This window comes from Schistocerca americana, chromosome 7 (assembly GCF_021461395.2).
Source record: "Schistocerca americana isolate TAMUIC-IGC-003095 chromosome 7, iqSchAmer2.1, whole genome shotgun sequence".
Taxonomy (NCBI): domain Eukaryota; kingdom Metazoa; phylum Arthropoda; class Insecta; order Orthoptera; family Acrididae; genus Schistocerca; species Schistocerca americana.
In genome coordinates, this window is record NC_060125.1 from 525,658,359 (window position 1) to 525,680,071 (window position 21,713).

Below are 21,713 nucleotides of genomic sequence, written 5' to 3' on the forward strand. Positions count from 1 at the left end.
GCGTTGTGGGCAAAATCTTCTCAGGTATTGTTGAAAGGAAAGTGCGAGTATTAGTTGAGGACCAACTGGATGAAAATCAGTGTGGGTTTAGGCGTCTTAGAGGTTGTCAGGACCAGATCTTTAGCTTACGGCAAATAATGGAGAAGTGTTATGAGTGGAACAGGGAATTGTATCTATGCTTTATAGATCTAGAAAAGGCATATGACCGGGTTCCTAGGAGGAAGTTATTGTCTGTTCTACGTGATTATGGAATAGGAGGCATACTTTTGCAAGCAATTAAAGGTCTTTACATGGATAGTCAGGCAGCAGTTAGAGTTGACGGTAAATTGAGTTCATGGTTCAGAGTAATTTCAGGGGTAAGACAAGGCTGCAACCTGTCTCCACTGTTGTTCGTATTATTTATGGATCATATGTTGAAAACAATAGACTGGCTGGGTGAGATTAAGATATGTGAACACAAAATAAGCAGTCTTGCATATGCCGATGACTTAGTTGTGATGGCAGATTCGATTGAAAGTTTGCAAAGTAATATTTCAGAACTAGATCAGAAATGTAAGGACCATGGTATGAAGATTAGCATCTCCAAAACGAAACTAATGTCAGTGGGAAAGAGATATAAACGGATTGAGTGCCAAATAGGAGGAACAAAGTTAGAACAGGTGGACGGTTTCAAGTACTTAGGATGCATATTCTCACAGGATGGCAACATAGTGAAAGAACTGGAAGCGAAGTGTAGCAAAGCTAATGCAGTGAGCGCTCAGCTACGATCTACTCTCTTCTGCAAGAAGGAAGTCAGTATCAAGACTAAGTTATCTGTGCACCGTTCAATCTTTCGACCAACTTTGTTGTATGGGAGCGAAAGCTGGGTGGATTCAGGTTACCTTATCAACAAGGTTGAGGTTACAGATATGAAAGTAGCTAGGATGATTGCAGGTACTAGTAGATGGGAACAATGGCAGGAGGGTGTCCACAATGAGGAAATCAAAGAAACACTGGGAATGAACTCTATAGATGTAGCAGTCAGGGTGAACAGGCTTAGATGGTGGGGTCATGTTACACGCATGGGAGAAGCAAGGTTACGCAAGAGACTCATGGGTTCAGCAGTAGAGGGTAGGAGGAGTCGGGGCAGACCAAGGAGAAGGTGCCTGGATTCGATTAAGAATGATTTTGAAGTAATAGGCTTAACATCAGAAGAGGCACCAATGTTAGCACTGAATAGGGGATCATGGAGGAATTTTATAAGGGGGACTATGCTTCAGACTGAACGCTGAAAGGCATAATCAGTCTTAAATGATGGTGATGAATTAGTGTATAATCCAGATTGAGATTTTCACTCTGCAGCGGAGTGTGCACTGATATGAAACTTCCTGGCAGATTAAAACTGTGTGCCCGACCGAGACTCGAACTCGGGATCTTTACCTTTCGCGGGCAAGTGGTCTACCATCTGAGCTACCGAAGTACGACTCACGCCCGGTACCCACAGCCTTACTTCTGCCAGTATCTCGTCTCCTACCTTCCAAACTTTACAGAAGCTCTCCTGCGAAACTTGCAGAACTAACACTCCTGAAAGAAAGGATATACCGGAGACATGGCTTAGCCACAGCCTGGGGGATGTTTCCAGAATGAGATTTTCACTCTGCAGCGGAGTGTGCGCTGATATGAAACTTCCTGGCAGATTAAAACTGTGTGCGCGACCGAGACTCGAACTCGGGATCTTTGCCTTTCGCGGGCAAGTGCTCTACCATCTGAGCTACCGAAGTACGACTCACGCCCGGTACCCACAGCCTTACTTCTGCCAGTATCTCGTCTCCTACCTTCCAGGAGAGCTTCTGTAAAGTTTGGAAGGTAGGAGACGAGATACTGGCAGAAGTAAGGCTGTGGGTACCGCGCGCGAGTCGTACTTCGGTAACTCAGATGGTAGAGCACTTGCCCGCGAAAGGCAAAGATCCCGAGTTCGAGTCTCGGTCGCGCACACAGTTTTAATCTGCCAGGAAGTTTCATAGTGTATAATCCTTAGGTATTTAGCTGAATCGTTAGTCTTTTAATTAGTATGATACATCACATAACTTAATAGTAAAGGAATTTTTTGTAGTACTCGTGTGTAAAACCTCTTCAATTTTTACTGTTCCGGGTCAGCTGGTACTTTTCGCACCATCCACTTTGTAATTCGTTTTGACCTACTGATCTTACGAGACGGTTAACGAATGCATGATCTGCAGACAATCTGTGAAGACTGATCGCAGGGGGAGGCCGCGACGTTGGCAACACTGCTTTACCTCAGACTTTATACACCTTCAGTAGGCCACTGAAGCAACATAATATACAGGTAGTAAGGTGCACCACTCTGGCAATTCCGACAAAATCGCAGGAGAAGCTTTACGCGCCTATTATGTAACTGAACTAGCTGTGCGAAGGGTCTTAGTCGTAAGAAGTAGTCGTGGCCACACGGTTAGCGTTCGCGGCTTTCAACCAGGTCTTTCCCAACTGCGATGATTCGAATCTCGTCTACTAATTGTTTTTAATCTATTTTTTCATCACTTGTCACATTATTTCATTTTTATGACATGTAAGAGGTAATATAACGAAAAACGAAGCCACCTGCATTTTCATGAAGCTGTAGTGAATTTGACTATTTACTGTTTGTTATTCAATTTTCAATGACGATGGGCGGGCTTGAAAAACCCATACGAATGACATTATTCACAATCAGTAATACAGTAAATCGAATAGTGCCAGAGTAATATTCAATTACTCTTTGGATGTGCTCTCGCTCGACATCACACGCCGCAGAATTGTATTTGCCGTACAGACACGGGAAACATAAATTGAAACTTCAAGCGAATACATGTGGTTTTTCTCGTTACATTACCCCTCAGATGTCATACATATTAAATACCATCGATGAAAAATATAGATTAAAAAAAGTAAATGGTAGTCGGGATTCGAAGCATCGCGTCGGCCACGACCCGCCTTGCAAACCGCGAACGTCAACCGTTTTCTTTTTTCTTTTTTTTTTGCCTTATCAACATTTTCATTCCACAAAACAGTAACAAAAATGACTTGTTTACATTGAAATGACATAAATAAGGTGACAGCTAATTTCAATCATCAATTACAGCATTCACAGAATGAGGAATGATATTAAGTCTTTAACAGTAGCACAAGTTTAGTAATATACTCCATTCGAGATGCATCTTCACTGTCTCTTTCTAACTGGTTGCAGTTCAGCATCCACTTTTCCTTCTCCTGCAGCCTGAGATTCATCTGCATCAATGCCCAGACCCAAATTAATCACTCAGTAAGTCCTTGATATATGTTCCCAAGTCTCCCCCAGCGTAAATTATGTGGACAGATGGGCAGTCCTGAACAGCAACATTGCAAAGTCCTTTACTGCTTTGTCATTTCTGTCATTTTCGGCCCACTACCGGTATCCCTAGGAAGTTGAAGATCTTCCTTTGTAACAGACACCAGATGTTTGCCGTCATATTCTTGTATCTGCTGTACTGCTGATTTATTTTTCATTTGTGACTTGTGGGGGAGGTTAGGGTCGGGAACGAGCCGCGGAGGTAGTGGGGCCTCTCTGCGGCACTTCTATGCTTCTTGACCCAATCCGTCCCCTCTCCACGAGGAATCAACGTACCCATTCTGTTGAAGACAATTCGGAGACTTTTACTATATTTTTTATTGTGGTTCGGATACTTAACCCTCAAATGGTACAGTGATTGGAGACGAAGTAGATAGTACGGTCGGGTCGGATTCGATCCGCTCCCTCTTCGATGAGATTTGTGTGCATATAGGTACAGAGTAAGTATCATTATTGAAGAATATAGTTTATTGATAGTATGCTACAAGACAAAAATCCTTTTGGTAGACATAACAGATAACCATTAGCTCTTAGTGGCCGTCAAATCAAAATTAAAGAACCTGCGCAAAATGAAACACAGTTCCTGTCTTTCTTGACGAAACACAATATAATATAAGGTAAAAATGAAATTCTTCCAGAAATAGAAAGGCATATCATACATCTGTTTCCTCAATAGGATCATCACACACCTAACACACAATACTGTTTTATGCTCACCACATACGCATGAATTGATGAATTGCATTTGACACAAGATTCATTCCCCTTTCTGTCTTTCAAAGCATCACAAAAGTTACTTCTGCTTCGTTTTGTCCGCAAATTCTGATTGTGTGTGGTAGTGGGTTGATTTCCTAACAGCCCGCAGCTCGTGGTCGTGCGGTAGCGTTCTCGCTTCCAGCGTCCGGGTTCCCGGGTTCGATTCCCGGCGGGGACAGGGATTTTCTCTGCCTCGTGATGACTGGGTGTTGTGTGATGTCCTTAGGTTAGTTACGTTTAAGTAGTTCCAAGTTCTAGGGGACTGATGACCATAGATTTTAAGTCCCATAGTGCTCAGAGCCATTTGAACCATTTGATTTCCTAATACCTTGGCAAATTGTCATACGAAGAGCTTTCGAAATACGTGGGTTGAGCATTCTTTTTGCATCAGGGATGTAGTCAAACCCAACGAGAGATTTTTTAGGAACGTGGCCCATGCCGGTAGAGAGAATGAATCTTGGTTCATATTACATTTGAATAATATGAAACTGTTCGCAGTTGCGATGTCTAACATTCCAATGAAGTATCTCAATGGCCAGATTCGGGTTTTTCGTTTGGTAGTCTTGCCTTTGCAAAGTCTGTCCAACACGTCGACTCCAACTCTGGATTACTTGATTCATTGCTTATTGTTCCACTGTGGTGCGTGGTTGATATTTTTATTCTTTACAGGTGTGAAAGAAACCAAAATTTCGTTGTCTTGATAGACGAACTTTACGGTTCCAGCTGGGGCCGGTGACAACATGGATGGTGGTCTCCCAAGCTCGTTTTTAAGTAGTGTACCGACTAACGCAAGTTTTCGCTCAGACAGGTACTCTACCAGCTCATATGAAGTGAACCATTTATCAGTTGTCACATGGCGATTACTCCCTGTCACTGAGTCCGTAAGTCTAAGAACATACTGGGTTGGTATGGATAAATTATCCTTGTTCTTTGTTTGCTTTTCTCCAGTACACGGGATGCCTGAAATGAAATAGAATGTTCTGGCGTCACAGAATGAAATTATTTTCAGACCTTACTTGTCAGGTTTCGATGGTGTAAACATTCTAAAGAACAACGACCGCGGAAACTCAGTAATGTTTCACCATCCGTCAAATACTCTGACGGGCAATAATACTGCAAAAAATTTCTTAAAAAAGTAACCCATATCTCCCGAAACGCAGCACATTTATCTTTAGGCTTTCTCGACTCCCTAGTACCTTTATCATCAAATCTCAAATTTTGTAGGAGGAATGTAAATCGTTTCTGAGAAATAGCACAGCTAAAGATCGGTGGTCCATACATCTCGAAAAACATATCTTCTTGGCATAAGCCAGAATCTTTAAAGACACCGTTCATAAACAAGAGACCAATAAAAGCTATTATCTCAGTTACGTCTATCGGATGTAAAAATGAATTGCTGGTGTCACTATACTTGTGCTTTGTGTGTTCTGTTTCGTTATTAGTATAACAACTTTCCCTATCATTTCATCGTTGATAGTGAAAATAACGTTTCTGCATCTGTAATCCCTCACGCCTTCCCTTTAGGTCCAGGCAGGTGAGTAATCACATTTGAAGAAGGGTGCGTGAATATTTTGACATAGGTTCTCATCTGTTTCACTCGCACGCTACAGCGCTTAGGCCTCATTCAGCACAATAGACGTCTGTGAATTTCCCCATCTCGTGGCGAATCATCGCTCTTTGTGGCATATGGTTCTGGACGACAGGGTTCGTTTCACAATTCCTGAAGGCTGACTCTCTTAACCATATTCTTAAATCAGAGAGAAATGCTCGTTAACTCACACACAACCACTTCATAACATATTGGTGTGCCATATAGGTTATGAAGAAGCACCCAAATTTACAAGACACAAATTCGTAATACAATAACATAAATATCCTAAGTGCCAGATCAATAGCGCAATTATTTGTAGTGGTGTTGATGCAGCATGCTTTAAATTTAAGGAAACTTATATCTAACATAAATTACGTATTGCGGCATATTAATTAAATGCCAAATAAAACTATACACTTATCAAAATCGACTGTCTTTTGAAGTGCCGCAGAAATATCAGCGCCACTGCACCCACTTTCACAGACTTTTTTTTTTCATCACAACGAAGTCTCCAGCGACGCTCCACAGATTCCGAGCCGAGTACCACGCTGAAATTCTATATGGCTCTGCATTCCATCGCCATCGTTTTGCAGGAACAAATCCGTTGGAATTCGAATCGGATGTGGATACCAGAAAACAAACACTTTCTGAACCCATTCAGCATCTACAGTGAACACTTCCCCCAGTGGAATCGATACAAATAGATCTTAACTACACAGTAAACAATTGAATGACAGCGTTTGCATGATGCTCGTAAATTCTTCACTGATTCTGACACGTTATTAAAGTCGCACTAGAGACATGCCTCTAGCGACAGATTCCAAATCGACTTCATCTGCACATTAATATTTTCTTTTTATTCAAATAACTCCCTTAGACTCAAAACTAACAACAAATATGAACAAATCTCACCTCTAATTTAATTCCGTGCAGTGAAGCTGCGTACACAGATCGATGCTCCATACAACAAAAAATTATTTCCCTGTAAACGGTAAACTGTAAATCCTAAACTATTATAGATCTGACCGATATTCAAGTTTTTTTGGGGTCACCATGAAGATTTATGAAGGAAGGTAAATTAAAAGTACTGCGGCTTCATTCCTTGAATTACTACAGAATTAAATAGTTTTCATAAATATTTCCCTTTATGGCCAATCTTAGGTCCACCAAATTGACCACTGCTACGTCTCCCTGGCCACATACAGATTCTATGGGGCTTCCTATGATGTAGGTTCTTGTCTGTCTCACTCGCACACTACTGCACTTAGGCCTCATCCAGCACAATAGACGCCTGTAGATTTCCCCATCTCGTGGCCAATCTATGCTCTTTGATGCTCTTTGTGGCACATGGTCCTAGACGTCAGGGTTCGGTTCACAATTCCTGAAGGCTGACTCTTTTGGCCATGTACTTTAATGAGAGAAAAACGCTCATTAACTCACAGCTTGTCGGTCCAAATTGTTTGCTCAGCCCTACCTAACTCAAAATTTCTATCATCCGTTCCTTCATCTTCTCTCCTGTACTTGTTACCTACATCATCACAATCAAAAACATCTTGTTCTATATCACTGTTGAGAAGACTCCCATCATCAGATTCTGAGACAGAGTCTTGAAAAGGTCCTATAGTTTCCTTTCATTAGCATTTTATTTGCTTTCCAGTGTTATTTGCGTCCTACAGAACAATTCGGGTGTTTTCGTTGCTAAATTTCGTACCAGAGAAGGCTGAGCTACTATTCAATCTAGCCATAGCGTATTTCTCTACGATTTGTGAGCATCATATGACTGTTATGTTGGTTCTTTTCAGACTTTCAAATGCGTCTATAACGCCACTGTAAGTCTTCTATGTTTTTATATGTAACCCAACTCACGACTATGATCCCGTATGTTTATCCCTCGTTCTCCTGTTCCAAAACTCTCTGGCGTGCGTGAGTGAGTGAATGTGTTTCATTTTGCTGTACAGTGGTTTAGTCTGCTGCAGAGAATCAACGGTAGTCTTACAGAATGGCTAACGCTTGCAATTTTCAGGTATGTAAAAGATTTGTTCCTTTTGTGTGAAAGTTACCGGTGTTAGGTAGGTGGTTGAAGCCTCATCTCAGGGTTTTCCTGGCCACGGGGTTGTGTGGGAGAAGTCTTAGTGTGAGATGGGCAGTCTGCTTCCAGCTCAACGAGGGTCTGCAGCCGAGGTCTTCCCGAAGAAGGGTGAGTTGATTTAACCAGGTGGCGCTTTGTCTCATAGCGAGAGGGGAGCGTTTTGTAATTCTGTCTCCCTGAACTTTTGCCCTAGCGTTTTGTCTTATTTAAGATTGTTTTGCTGGGTCACATTCAAGGAATGCAAGGCTTTTGCAGACTTTCAGTTTGATTCCTATTGCAGACTTTGGGCCGTGAGAAGACCGTAGCGCAAAGGTGTTGCATATGTTGAAGCGATCTCACGTAGGAATTGCGTTCTCGGTTCAGTGTGAATGTTTGTGTGCCGACGAGTGCGTGTGTATAGATTCTAATCCTTTCCGAATCTTGATAATTTTTGCCTCTTTGAAAATTTTCTTTGTTTCATTACTGTATGTCTGTTGGAAGCCATCCATGTGGGTTAATATTAAAGTCTGTAGACCCTCTAGCATTACCATTGGTCTTATCAAATGTGTCCCCTGTAAAATGTTAATAGTTCGTGGCTGCATGGTTTAATGTTGCTAAAATGTGGCCACGGTTCGTAGAAATTGTGTCTCCACGAACCACGTGGCCACACAAGTTAACTGTGAGCGTAACTTTCCTGTGACCCCCTGTCTCTGCCCTAGAGTTTACTTATTGCTCTGACTTATGAATATTAAATATATCCTGCTGGGAGTATTCTTTTGTATGTGATTTCACGTTAAGGGCGTAAGCGTGTATATGTGGACCTCGTTGAGGCGGTTTCTCCAAACCGAGGTTCAACTTTAAATGCATTCATGGTGTTCAGATTTATTCTTTTATTTAATCATCTTTCAGAACAGCGGAACAAACCTCCTAGCTTCTTTGCATGTCGGTGTTGGCGCCGTCCTTGCTGTTCTTTGAGTGAATGTGGGTCTGAATGCGAGAATTAAATCTTTCCCATCCTCCTCTAATTACGACCGCGATTCTAAATTAAGAGATTCTGTTGTGAATCGTATAGCGTTTCACAAGCAGTCGTACATAGTTACCAGGCAACAACAGTTATATAGATGTCTTTTATCAATGTCTTAAGAAATAAATAATTTTGTTTCAAGTGACGTCTCCTTTACCTAAGCCATTTACCTTGTAGTTTTCTTGTTAGCCCATTCATAGCGTTTCCATGCGCAAAGGTCCAATAATCAGTTTTCCCTTTTTATTTAAAACAAATTCTGTAGAATACATCTTGTTTTCAGGAATGTTGCTGTAAGCTCCTCTTATTCACAGTGTTGACACAATTTTTACTTTATTTTGATATTTGATTCATGTGAAAAGTCGCTGGATTATATTAATAACCACATACAATTTCTTATGAGTGACATTACAATGGATGTTCTTTTATGAGCTTTCTCGTATGACTAAATTAATTAATTTTCCAACTCAGTCGAACCTCTTGCTTGTCGTGTGGCCTGAGTTGGTGGCGACCCAAATTTTTACTTTGATTTTAAAGTCAGATAGGATTTCCATTTGCGTGTGGCTCTTTTATCCATCAGGATATAGCTCAGGGCTCCACTCGCTTCATAAACGCCACTTAAGTGCATGTCACTTACACTCTTCCAGGTCAGTGTCACCATCCTCTTGGTCTGAAGGATGCTCCTGGCGGGGTAATACACTACAGCTGCCTCAGATGCGTATTACTGTTGTTTGCAAGCCATGTTCGTATGACAACTGCGAAAAAGATGAACAGTAAAATTAGTAACATTACTGGTACGATCGAGTCAGATACGACCCGGAATACACGTAACAAGCCAAAGTCACTTACGCGATAACTACAGTCAGTCCAATAGGCAGAGCGCGTCTGGCTAGTTATGTTCCTGGCCGGCTCGACCTCCTGCACTGTGCGGCTAGAGCAGTTTAGGGGAAAACTGAACCACTGTGTCGGATTCGACCCGCACAGTACCGTTTACGGGTTAAGTGTTTTTCCGAATTCTGTTTCCATATACTTCCTGTATTTAGCCGGCCGCGATGGTCTAGCGGTTCTAGGCGCGCAGCCCGGAACCGCGCGACTGCTACGGTCGCAGGTTCGAATCCTGCCTCGGGCATGGATGTGTGTGATGTCCTTAGGTTAGTTAGGTTTAAGTAGATCTAAGTTCTAGGGGACTGATGACCACAGATGTTAAGTCCCATAGCGCTCAGAGCCATTTTTCTGTATTCAATATATTCATCGCTCGCAATATTGTTAAGAATGAGTTATTTTTTGTCTGAGGGCCATAACTTTCTACTGGTCTGAAGAAAATATTTGTCAATACATTGTCTGCTGAAGTTATTTGAACAGTTTTCTCCCTGGTCCATCTCCAGTTGATATTCTGGTCTTCACTAGTGTACCGATGAGACACAGTATCAACAAGGCTGCATTTACCGCAGACATTAGTGTCACTTCAATCGATGGCAAAGAGATGCTCATTAGTGCTGGTGATGTTATTCACTACCTTGTACCACGAGATTCTGAAGTCAGACGAAAGAACATCACTACTGACGTTTCTCCAGACTACGTTTCATGCTATGCCAGCATATTTAGTTTCTATGTTATTTTTCCTTTCGTGTTTCCTTCTTTCAAAAAATGTTCAAATGTGTGTGAAATCTTATGGGACGTAGCTGCTAAGGTCATCAGTCCCTAAGCTTACACACTACTTAACCTAAATTATCCTAAAGACAAATTCACACACCCATGCCGAGGGAGGAATCGAACCTCCGCCGGGACCAGCCGCACAGTCAATGACTGCAGCGCCCTAGACCGCTCGGCTAATCCCGCGCGGCGGTTTCCGTCTTTCTCGTAAAATCTCCTTTGCTATAATGTTTTTGGATTTTAAAAGCATTTTTTTAAGTAGCTTTGTTCAAGATATGGCCACCATGGCTTCTTACAATTAGCTTCTTAGCACAGATACATCAGTTACATAATGGATGTATAAAATTTCTCTTGCGATTTTCTCCGAATTGCCTGAGTAATGCACCTTACTGCTCGTACAATATGTTGGTTTAATGGCCTACTAAAGGTGTACAAAGTTTGAAGTAAATCTGTGATCCCAACGTCATGACCTGCCCTTGTCAGACAGTCTTTCAAAGTGTGTGTGTGTGTGTGTGTAGATTAAGAACAGTACAGGACCTATCACTCTTCTTTGAGGAATCAAAGATATATACAGTTTCACCAGATGACTTACTGTCAAATACTACGAAGTCTGACGTTTCTGACAGAAAACCACGAGAATACTCGCGATGCTGACCGATACTCCACGTGCACGCAATATGATCAGAAGCTGCCTCTGCGGAACGGTGTCAAGAGCCTTGGGGAAATCTGTGAGTACGGCCAGGGCGAAGCGAGTCGCGCTTTGCCACGGAAGCGCAGGCCGCGCGCCTCTTAGACGCGGCCAGTGACCTTAGCAAGGCCGCGGGACGATGTACAGCGCAGGAAGCGCCTCCTGCAGACACAGGAAGCGGAACTGCCCGCTTACGGGCCGCAGTCGCGTCGCGTGGCGTGACGTCACGTCACCAGAGACAACCGCCGGTCGCCGTCGCTGCTCGCTTGTTCTCGTCTCACGCGGTCGCGGTCCCCCCACTCCAGCAGCGGAGGCCTCCAGAACTAAGTCCCTGAGTAGTTTCACTACAGTGTCCTAATCGTGAGATCGTATGCTGTTGTTGTGAATGCCACAGATACCAATGATTAAACGACAAATGCTGGAAAACTGGAATATTTAAAGATAACTAGCATGATGCTACGATGTGAGGCTTGGTTCGTAATGATTGCATATGTCCTCCTTATTCTGCTATATTCACTTAACAGGTTGTTAACTGCTGTATCAGGTCCTCAATACGTGTTTTGTGGAATAAATAGTTTCTTGCACCATGACTTCTGAGTAGACGTTTAATTTCAATCCGAGTAAGTGTCACGAAATGAATGGGGTGCAAATGTATCGCACAACTTTATTATTAGGCGATTGCAAAGTTCAAATTGCAGGTCGCCCATCTAAAGCCTCTCATGCGTAACAAAGATTTGTTTTTAAATATTTCGCGCTGTCATTGATCGTCTTTAAAGCGCTGTCATAAGCTTCTCATTAAAGGGTATAATCTTATTTTAAGGGGAGGTTTACTATATTTTTGTTAAAAAAATCGATTTTTTATTTGCATTTTTGGATCTATAAAAGCATCTAGAGTCCAACCCTGAAATGGATTTTCCAAGTACGGAACGGAAATGTTTGTTATTCGCGGTCGAACAAAAAAGTGAACCAACCTGAAATCGGTCTTTTTCACGCACCACTTTTTTCTTTCGGAGGGCGAGTTATTGTACCGGTGCTTGGGAGGAAACAGTCAAAATTCAAATTAAAGTTTGGACGCGTGTATTTGGAAGTTATCCCCCAAGCATTTGCATTCTGGTGCGAATACTGTGGAGATTGCGACTTTCCTGGCAGTGAGCAGCTTCAACGAAGAATATTCAGCAGTTCTGAAGACCATGACAACGATGGACATCGCCCTGGGTCCCTATTCGACGCAGTTCGCCAAGCACTCGGACGACCGCTTGTCACCGGCCGTACGAGCGGCTCTGGAGCAGCGTAGAATGGCCCAGATCCAGCAGAACGCCCTCTATGAGGAAGAGGAAGGACTAGTTTATGAACCCGGGATAGCAGATTGAACATAAGTTGCATAATATTAAATTTATATATAGTCAAAACTTCAAACGCGTTTTTCTCGAAATGACTTTTTTTTATCGCGCAGTATTGTTGAGAGGCACCCACATGCCTTGCTCATACTGTGGCATCAAGCAGTCAGGCCTGCAAGGTGAGTGGTCTGCCAAGCGAGTTGACTCATTCTTATATATCGAGTAACATGAATTCTAGTACTCACAATTAAGTTACAAGTTATGCTCCTGTTTGAACATTACGCAAAGGAAACGCTCATCTGACTATTAGAAATTTACACAACTCTGACTGTTCACTACGCACTGGCAATACCACATTTTCTTTCTTATTTAACGGCTTTGATCAACACGTGGCCATCGCACTGAATATGAATGGCGCACACATTATAAATTCTGGATATCATGACAACATGCGATTCGAAGGAAAAGGCCACCAATCGTTTTCTTTTCACTATCTTATTTATTCCGATAAATTCTATAACCTAAACACACAAATTCTATAACCTACAACAATAACACATGAGAAATTCCGCCCAGTGGGCATGACTTTACATTGGTGATTCTCTATCTTATGGTCTCGTAATTCTTTAACGCTACAGTGCACTTTCTGGATAGGATGGTGGATCTTTTGCTATATCTCACACTTCGACTCTCACAACCATCATCACGAAACTTTCCTCTTGACCGAGTGGTACAAAAGGAACAAGCATACCCCACTACCTCTGAAACTACATTGCTACTCTCCCATGCAAACCACACATACTTAAATTACATGACATACACCACATTGGAACATGGAATACAACACAAGGAATAGTCACAACATTATAATCACATCACTTTCAGATTTCCCACTTCAATTAGTATTTATCCCAGTTTCACACGACACTGCCCCACTTCGTAATTTTTCTTTCCTACTATGAACTCTAGAGGATATATGCACGTCTTCCTGTGCAATGCAAGCCGAGTGGCGTTCCTAGATAGACGGCTGACTCACCTTGCTTCTCTCTCAGAGTATTATAGTTTGAATCCAGCGTCACACGGAAACATAACATGCAAAGTAATATTAAGAACATATTGATCACACACGTGAGTCGTCAACTGATACCATGGATGAGTACTTCTCTTTATCCTTTGTCTCATACACAGATTGGGTCACACAGTACTCACCACGCGGAAGTACTCGTCTCTAATTTCAAGTCCTGCACATGCCATTTCTTAAATATTTCAACTTATAATACACACGCTAGTAATTCAGCTTAACTTAAGCACTCGGAAGTATTTCAACTTATTGCTACACGTGGTTTCATTGTGTCCGTTGGTCACTTCCGAAGATTACTAAGATCCCCTTAATATTACCTGCCTCACATTTAATTCTCCCCACAAAAGTTCCTGAAATAGAGAAATTATTATTCCAAACTACTCTTAAGTATTTCACATGCATACCATGTCTCCACTCTTTTGTCTTTATGGAGCACACCTAAGACAGGTCTTACCAACACTAGATCCAGCGGCAGAGTGCCGAAACATGGCCGTTCTTCAGGTCCTCTCACACCTCTGCCGAAGTGGGGGAGCACCTTGCTACCGTATTGGTCAGCCACATTTCAGGCACTCAAAGCTCTGGTAAATTTTATCTCTTTGGTTCTACCAAAGGTGACCAAAGGGTTGTCTCAAAGATGATCATATATTCACATTCACTATCTGCGGTTAGCAGACGACCATACATTCATTCATTTCACAGATCTCACCAAACTGGATGTAGGGATTTATTTTGTGGGAGTGCACACGTGATCAATTAAATAAACAAATTGTCATTCTTTCCCACACTGGTATCCGGCTTCGATGTATTAATTGAAATTGAGTTATTTTTACAAAAAATGTGTTGTTCTGACAAGAATAATGAAGTATGTTGTACCTATTTTCATTGTCGGGCGGTACCGTACCCTTTCACTGTAACTTCAAATCTACTGTACCAACTGGCATGATTCTTTGTTTCCGTCGAAGTTAACTAAATTGTCTAGGAGTTGTACCACTTTTATTCCGATCCATCAACTATAAATATTTTTGCTTGGCCAACGAATTCGAAAAATAGATGAAAAAAATTCTAATTTTTTCAAATGGCCGCCATTTTGTTTATAATGGTTCAAATAACTTAAGCGAGGTACAACTCCTAAAGACTCTTATATACTTCGCTAACGTCAACTCCATTTTGATTCCAGATGAGCCGGCTGGCCAGTGACATACCATGCGTGGAGGTCTACATCGAAATTTTGTTTCGTTCCGACAGCACTTCCGCCTTTGCTCTTCGACATTTCCGGTCGAAAAAATTCCAGTCAGTAGAGGAAATATCAATAAACATTTTGACCAAATTTGACACTGATATCTGTAACACATCCTGAGAAAACAATTCTCACAGAACATGCTTTTTTCGGACCAAAGCTAGTACACCTCCCCTTAAAAGACAAGTATTGGTGTTAGAAACGGTGTGTTTGCATAGAAGCAGCGTAACCGACGACACGCAAATATACGGACTGTGTTAATCCAGTATTTGAGAATGAGAGCACTTTCAGCAAACTTTACACGTAATTTTCGAGACCTTTTCTCTCTGACACTCCCCACAAGACGATGAAAGACAAAAACTTGATTTCTTACTACATTTACGTCACATAATTTAGGAGGTATAACATTATGGGATTTAGGAGCTGAAGGTGTCGATGTTGAGTGACTGTAGGAGGGTACAAGACGACTTAGATAAAGTTTATACTTGGTGTGCTGAATGGCAGCTAGCTCTAAATGCAGGTAACTTTAAGTTAATGCGGATGAGTGGGATACAGCATTAGCAGTATCCTGTTTGACGCAGTCACGTTTAAACGTCTGGCCGTAACCTTGCAAAGCGACATGAATTGGAACGAGCATATGAGGGGTGTGGTATGGAAGGCGAATGGTCGACTTCGGGTTATTGGGAGAATTTTGGGAAAATGTGATACTTCTGTAAACGAGACTACGTACAGGACGCTAGTGCGATCTACTCTCGAGTATCAGCACCAGGTCGGGGATTACGTCGGTGCCGCGGGAACTAAAATGGGAATCCCTGGAGGGAAGCCGACGTTCTTTTCGAGAAATACTACTGAGAAAATTTAGAGAACCGACATTTGAAGCTGACTGCAGAACGATTGTACTGCCACCATAATACATTTTGAGTAAGAACCACGAAGATACGAGAACTTCGGGCTCATACAGAGGCAAATAGATAGTCGTTTTCCCCTCGCTCTGTTTGGAAGTGGAAAGGAAATGATTAGTAGTGATACAGGGGACCCGCGGCCACACACTGTACGATGGCTTGCAGTGTATGTATGTCGATGTAGAGGCTTGAATAATTTCTGCCTGAAATGGTGCACAGTGGAACTTCAGCGGCAGGCATGATCTTTTTAATTAATTACTTCTTTACTACTATCTCTTTCCAAAAAACACTTTTCAGATATTTTGTATGTATATCACCGAATGTACTTGAAATATTACGTCATTGTACGACACACAGCTCAGGAGATATGACGTCATAAACAATTAGGTGTAGGGGAACTTGATTTCGCTTAAAATGAAGCGCAAGTTACCGACTCTGTATTCATCGAGTGTTTCGTAATGATAACACTTTCCAATTCCAATTTCGAAACATTTTCTAAACTTTTTCTCGCTAACGTACTCATCGTCAAATATTTAACACATTAACTCGTCTGTAACGTAATCAGAAGTTTGAAGTTCCTTTATACACGGGTGGTAGATATTTTAAACAATCGGAGGTTTACTGGTTTCATCTGATTAACACCAGGAAACCCTGCAAATCAGAAGTAAATCAGCGTTAAAACATATACTCAAAACGTATACAGCGTGAAATTACTTTACATGCGGTAGTAAAATGGAAAGTAGAGGGATTATAAAAACTTTACAATTCGATACATTAACCTTAGATTAATTAATCCTCGTAAAATTACGACTGCAGTTGGTAGCATTTCGAGGCCCCCCCCCCCCCTACCTTGTGGTCGTGTCAGTATAAGCTGTAAAACATAACATATCGTGCTTATTTTGTATGCGACGTACCACAGGAGGCGTTATAATTGTAATTAACTAGTGCATAAACTATAAATTATAGTTTCCTTTGAATAAAATATAGAATAGTAACATTTACGATTGTTTAATAACAATGTAATATTTTCCTCCTCATTAGTGTGCTACGGTTAAAAGTGTTAACATGGTTTATCTCTAAGAACAGTAACAAACAGACGTGTTGAAACTACCAGAGTGCTTTGCTAACAAAAGGCTGAAAGCTATATTTAGGTTGAATAAAAGTGTAAAACAGTTGCAATTGGCAGAACCTCCAAGTCGACTGTAAAGGTACGTCCTCTGGCGAGTTAAAATTAAAACACAGAACTGCAGAGGGGTCCAGGGTAGCTTGGACGCATCGTGGACGGCTCATAAAAGTATGTTCAAAAACGTCTAGATACAGCTTCGAACCTGTGCAGCATCTTTAAACAAGTTTATAATCATGAAACGCACGTTTTCTTCACTATGACATTGGGTGCATAACATTTTAATCCACATGACTTTTACTTTATCATTTCGCACCCCGACAAGAACAGTGACGCATATAAAAAAAATGGAAATTTTTAGTGTTTCTCACAGAAAAATACGTGTGAAGTGTCCCAACATGCACGAGAAACATCGCATCTCCATCTCTGTTTGTCCACTTCAGTTCAACTGTGTCAGTTTTGAAGGAGGCTTTTTCATGACTCGCCAGGACAAGAGAAGTGTCGCTCCCGTCTTGTTACTGCCAGGTGTGCATGGGTTACTCAGGAAGAGCGACACATTCTGAGTTTTGAAAATTTTCATGTATAAAGTAAGTTGAATGTAATTGTTAATGTCATTATATATTACAATATCTGTGTTTATACACTGTCTGTATCTTACATTACAATTTTCTTCACACATGCCTGAGTGTCTAAAAGAACAGTCACTGTTTAAACGGTTATAGCTGCTGTACATAGTATGAAATTTCGTGCGTTGCACCGTACAAGAAAAAAGGACATTTTTGCTACAGAGGAAGTTCTTATTTTATTCCTTTTCTCGACCAAAAGTATTCCTACAAAATGTCCACCCATTTATGATTCTATGTTTTCGTAAATAGTGTTCCTTAAATTGTACCTAATTGATGTTCCTTACCAAGTTGCATTAATTTTCATAAATTACAACTTCTCATTTTGTATTTTCCTACCGCGCGACTGGTACGGTCGCAGGTTCGAATCCTGCCTCGGGCGTAGCTGTGTGTGATGTCCTTAGGTTAGTTAGGTTTAAGTAGTTCTAAGTTCTAGGGGACTGATGACCACAGCAGTTGAGTCCCATAGTGCTCAGAGCCATTTGAACCATTTGTATTTTCCTATTACAAAAATTGTTGTGTTGTTATGACGTGGTCGTGTTTCTCATGGAGGGGCTTGCACCTATTGTTGTTTTGCGTGGCACTATCACAGCACAGGCCTACATTGATGTTTTACGCATCTTCTTGCTTCCCACTGTTGAAGAACAATTCGGCGATGGCGAGTGCATCTTTCAACACGATCGAGCAGCTGTTCATAATGCACGGCCTGTGGCGGAGTGGGTACACGGCAATAACATGCCTATAATGCACTGGCCTGTACAGAGTCCTGACCTGGATACTAGAGAACACCTTTTGGATGTTTTGGAACGCCGACTTCGTGCCGGGCCTCACTGACCGACATCGCTACCTCTCCTCAGTGCAGCACTCCGTGAAGAACGACCTGCCATTCCCCAAGAAACCTTCCAGCACCTGATTGAATGTATGCCTGCGAGAGTGGAAGTTGTCATTAAGGCTACGGGTGGGCCAACACCATATAGAGTTCCAGCGTTACCGATGGAGGGCCCCACGAACTTGTAAGTCATTTTCAGCCAGGTTTCCGGATACTTTTGATCACATAGTGTACGTCTGCCAAGAGCATCCCAGGCATGTGCTATAGGGTTGAGGTCCGGGGAGTACGCTGGCCATTCCATACGTTCAGTAACTTCACTTTCCAGAATGACCGACACCTCAGCTGTCCTGTGTAGGCGGGTATTGTCGTACATAAACAAAAAGTCGGGACCAACCGCATCCCTAAACAGACGGACATGACATAGAATAATCTCCCTACAGTATCGCTGTGCCGTAACAATACTTCACGCGTATATACGTAACCGTGCTCGACCATCGTGCATTATGACTACCCACACCATAAGACCTAGATCATACCGATGACGTTTACGAACATTCTGTGGTGTGTATCGTGTTACCCTCCCTCTCTCTCTCCACACTATCTGGCGGCCAGAATCAATTACCACAGTGAAGTGGGATTCGTCGGAGAACATCAATCACGTAACCAACATGCTCCTTACAACAACGAACTCTTTCTCAACGAAGGCGTGGTTGAAGTGGAAGGCATTTGTCAGGCTTCCGAGTGAACCTGCCTGATTTAATCGCTGCGAAATCGTTCTGGTAGAGATACGTGTACCGGCAGCAGTTGCAAGTTCTGCATCGACATGCCCAGGAGTGAGATGTCTGTTCGTTTTCGCAACTAATTCTACGCATCGATCTTCTCGCGGTGTGGTGGTCCATGTACGAAATGGTTCTAATGGCTCTAAGCACTATGCGACTTAACATCTGAGATCATCAGTCCCCTAGACTTAGAACTACTTAAACCTAACTATCCTAAGGGAACCACACACATTCACGCCCGTGGCAGGATTCGAACCGGCGACCGTAGAAGCAGCACGATACCGGACTGAAGGGCCTAGAACCGCTCGGTCACCGCGGCCGGTGGTCCATCTACGACCACCGCCTCTCCAACTTCTTCGGCCTCTTTTTAATAGCGGATGTCACCTTTGCACATCCCTATTACTTTGTCCACAGTAGTGATTCTTTGGTCGGCTTGGAGCCGTCCGACTGCTCGCCCGCTATCGTAAACACTCAAAGATGCGAGCGGTTCTAGGCGCTACAGGGTGGCACCGCGCGACCGCTACGGTCGCAGGTTCGAATCCTACCTCGGGCATGGATGTGTGTGATGTCCTTGGGTTAGTTAGGTTTAAGTAGTTCTAAGTTCTAGGGGACTGATAACCTCAGAAGTTAAGTCCCATAGTGCTCAGAGCCATTTGAACCATTTGAACTCAAAGATGTCTTCCAGACATGTTGCAGTACTACACGGAATGTCGCACTAACCGGTTCCACAACAAACACCGTACTACATGAACTGTCGAATGCATACAGAGCATTCGTGCAAAGGCTTCGCTGCAGTTAGCACGCCCCGCCCTCTACATCTCCTTTTCCCATCATTGGCTGTGTGTTCTTTAGCAGTTGTGGGTTGATCTGTAGCAACTGAAAGTTGTTCCTTAGCAAGCGTCAATTGTTCCTCATCAATATGCAAACTGTGTACTTTGTACTTTTTTCCATGCATCTAAGACACTAAAATTGAAAATATACATCACTATGCTCAAATATCTCATGGAAATGCCTTCTCCGCATTGTAAGTAGTTCCTGCAATAGACCAGAAACTGTTTTGTTTCTCTTTTCGTAACAATAAATGAACGAATTCGCAGCACACCACAACCGTAACTTCATACTGGCCATGGCCACTTGAAAGGTGGACATTAATACTTAGTTGCAAAGTTGACCAATGATTCTGCTGGTAAGCATAAACATACTGAGTCAGAGATATTCTTATCGCGAGTAGCAGAGAGCGAACAGTTGCTGAGAGGAGTCGACAGTGGTCGGACGCAGCCTGCGGTGCAGAGAAGCCGCGTAACTTGAGAGGTCGCAGCCTGCTGTGATCGTGTTAGTAGCGCCGAAGGAGATTTTGGTATTAATTGAGGATTTTTGGTAATTTACCGGGCGTGAGTCGTGCTTCGGTAGCTCAGTTGGTAGAGCACTTGCCCGCGAAAGGCGAAGGTCCCGAGTTCGAGTCTCGGCCGGGCACACAGTTTTAATCTGCCAGGAAGTTTCATATCAGCGCACACTCCGCTGCAGAGTGAAAATCTCATTCTGGAAACATCCCCCAGTCTGTGGCTAAGCCATGTCTCCACAATATCCTTTCTTTCAGGAGTGCTAGTTCTGCAAGGTTCGCAGGAGCTTCTGTAAAGTTTGGAAGGTAGGAGACGAGGTACTGGCAGAAGTAAAGCTGTGAGTACCGGCCGTGAGTCGTGCTTCGGTAGCTCAGTTGGTAGAGCACTTGCCCGCGAAAGGCAAAGGTCCCGAGTTCGAGTCTCGGTCGGGCACACAGTTTTAATCTGCCAGGAAGTTTCAATTTACCTTCTTGTTCCAAGCAGCTGTTGACTGCTTGCACACTGGAGGGATTTTGTCAGATTTATGTATGCATACATTCATGTCTTTGCTGTGGCCAATGACATGTTTATTGAATGTAAACATTATGGAATAATCAAAGTTTGTGTAAAGTTTGTCAGTGTTTAAATAATCCATTTTTCGAATATAGTAAATTTAGGTCTTTATTGATTTCAGTTTTTCAGGATAGCAAATGGGAAATTGTGGTACAGAAAATGGCCCAGAGATCACCGGTGTGTAAGTGTGTGTGTGTTTGTGTGTATAGTGAGTGAAGTGTTACGAATCAATGTGTGTATAGTGTGTGCAGTGACTGATAGTGAGATATGAGTGAACCGTGTGCCATTACATCATTTAATAAATTATTTGTAAAAAAAAAAGTATTGTCTATCAGGAGTAAATCTAACGACTGTCTCTTACTAGAAGTCTGTAAATGTATGTGTATACGAAGTAGCTTATTTTAAATTGGTCTAAACTTGTAAATACTTTGACATGTCCTATATCCTGTAAACAGAGATCTACGGATGAATAAAGCTACTAATACTACTACTACTATAACTACTTTCAGATATAGTCTATATATTAAATGACAGTAGTTGTTGCAATTATTATGACCATGCATTGCACTCTGCACGGATCGCAATATTGCTTTTGAAATTCTTTTTAGCATCACAAGCTGCGACATCGTCGCAAAAAGCAGTGACCCGTATATGTAATAAGTTTCCTTTAATTTACGTTTATGGTCACAAAATTTTTGTTAACAGATTACCGGTTTCGGTCTTTAATGACCACCATCAGATCTGCAGCAAAAATGGGAAAAACATAAAT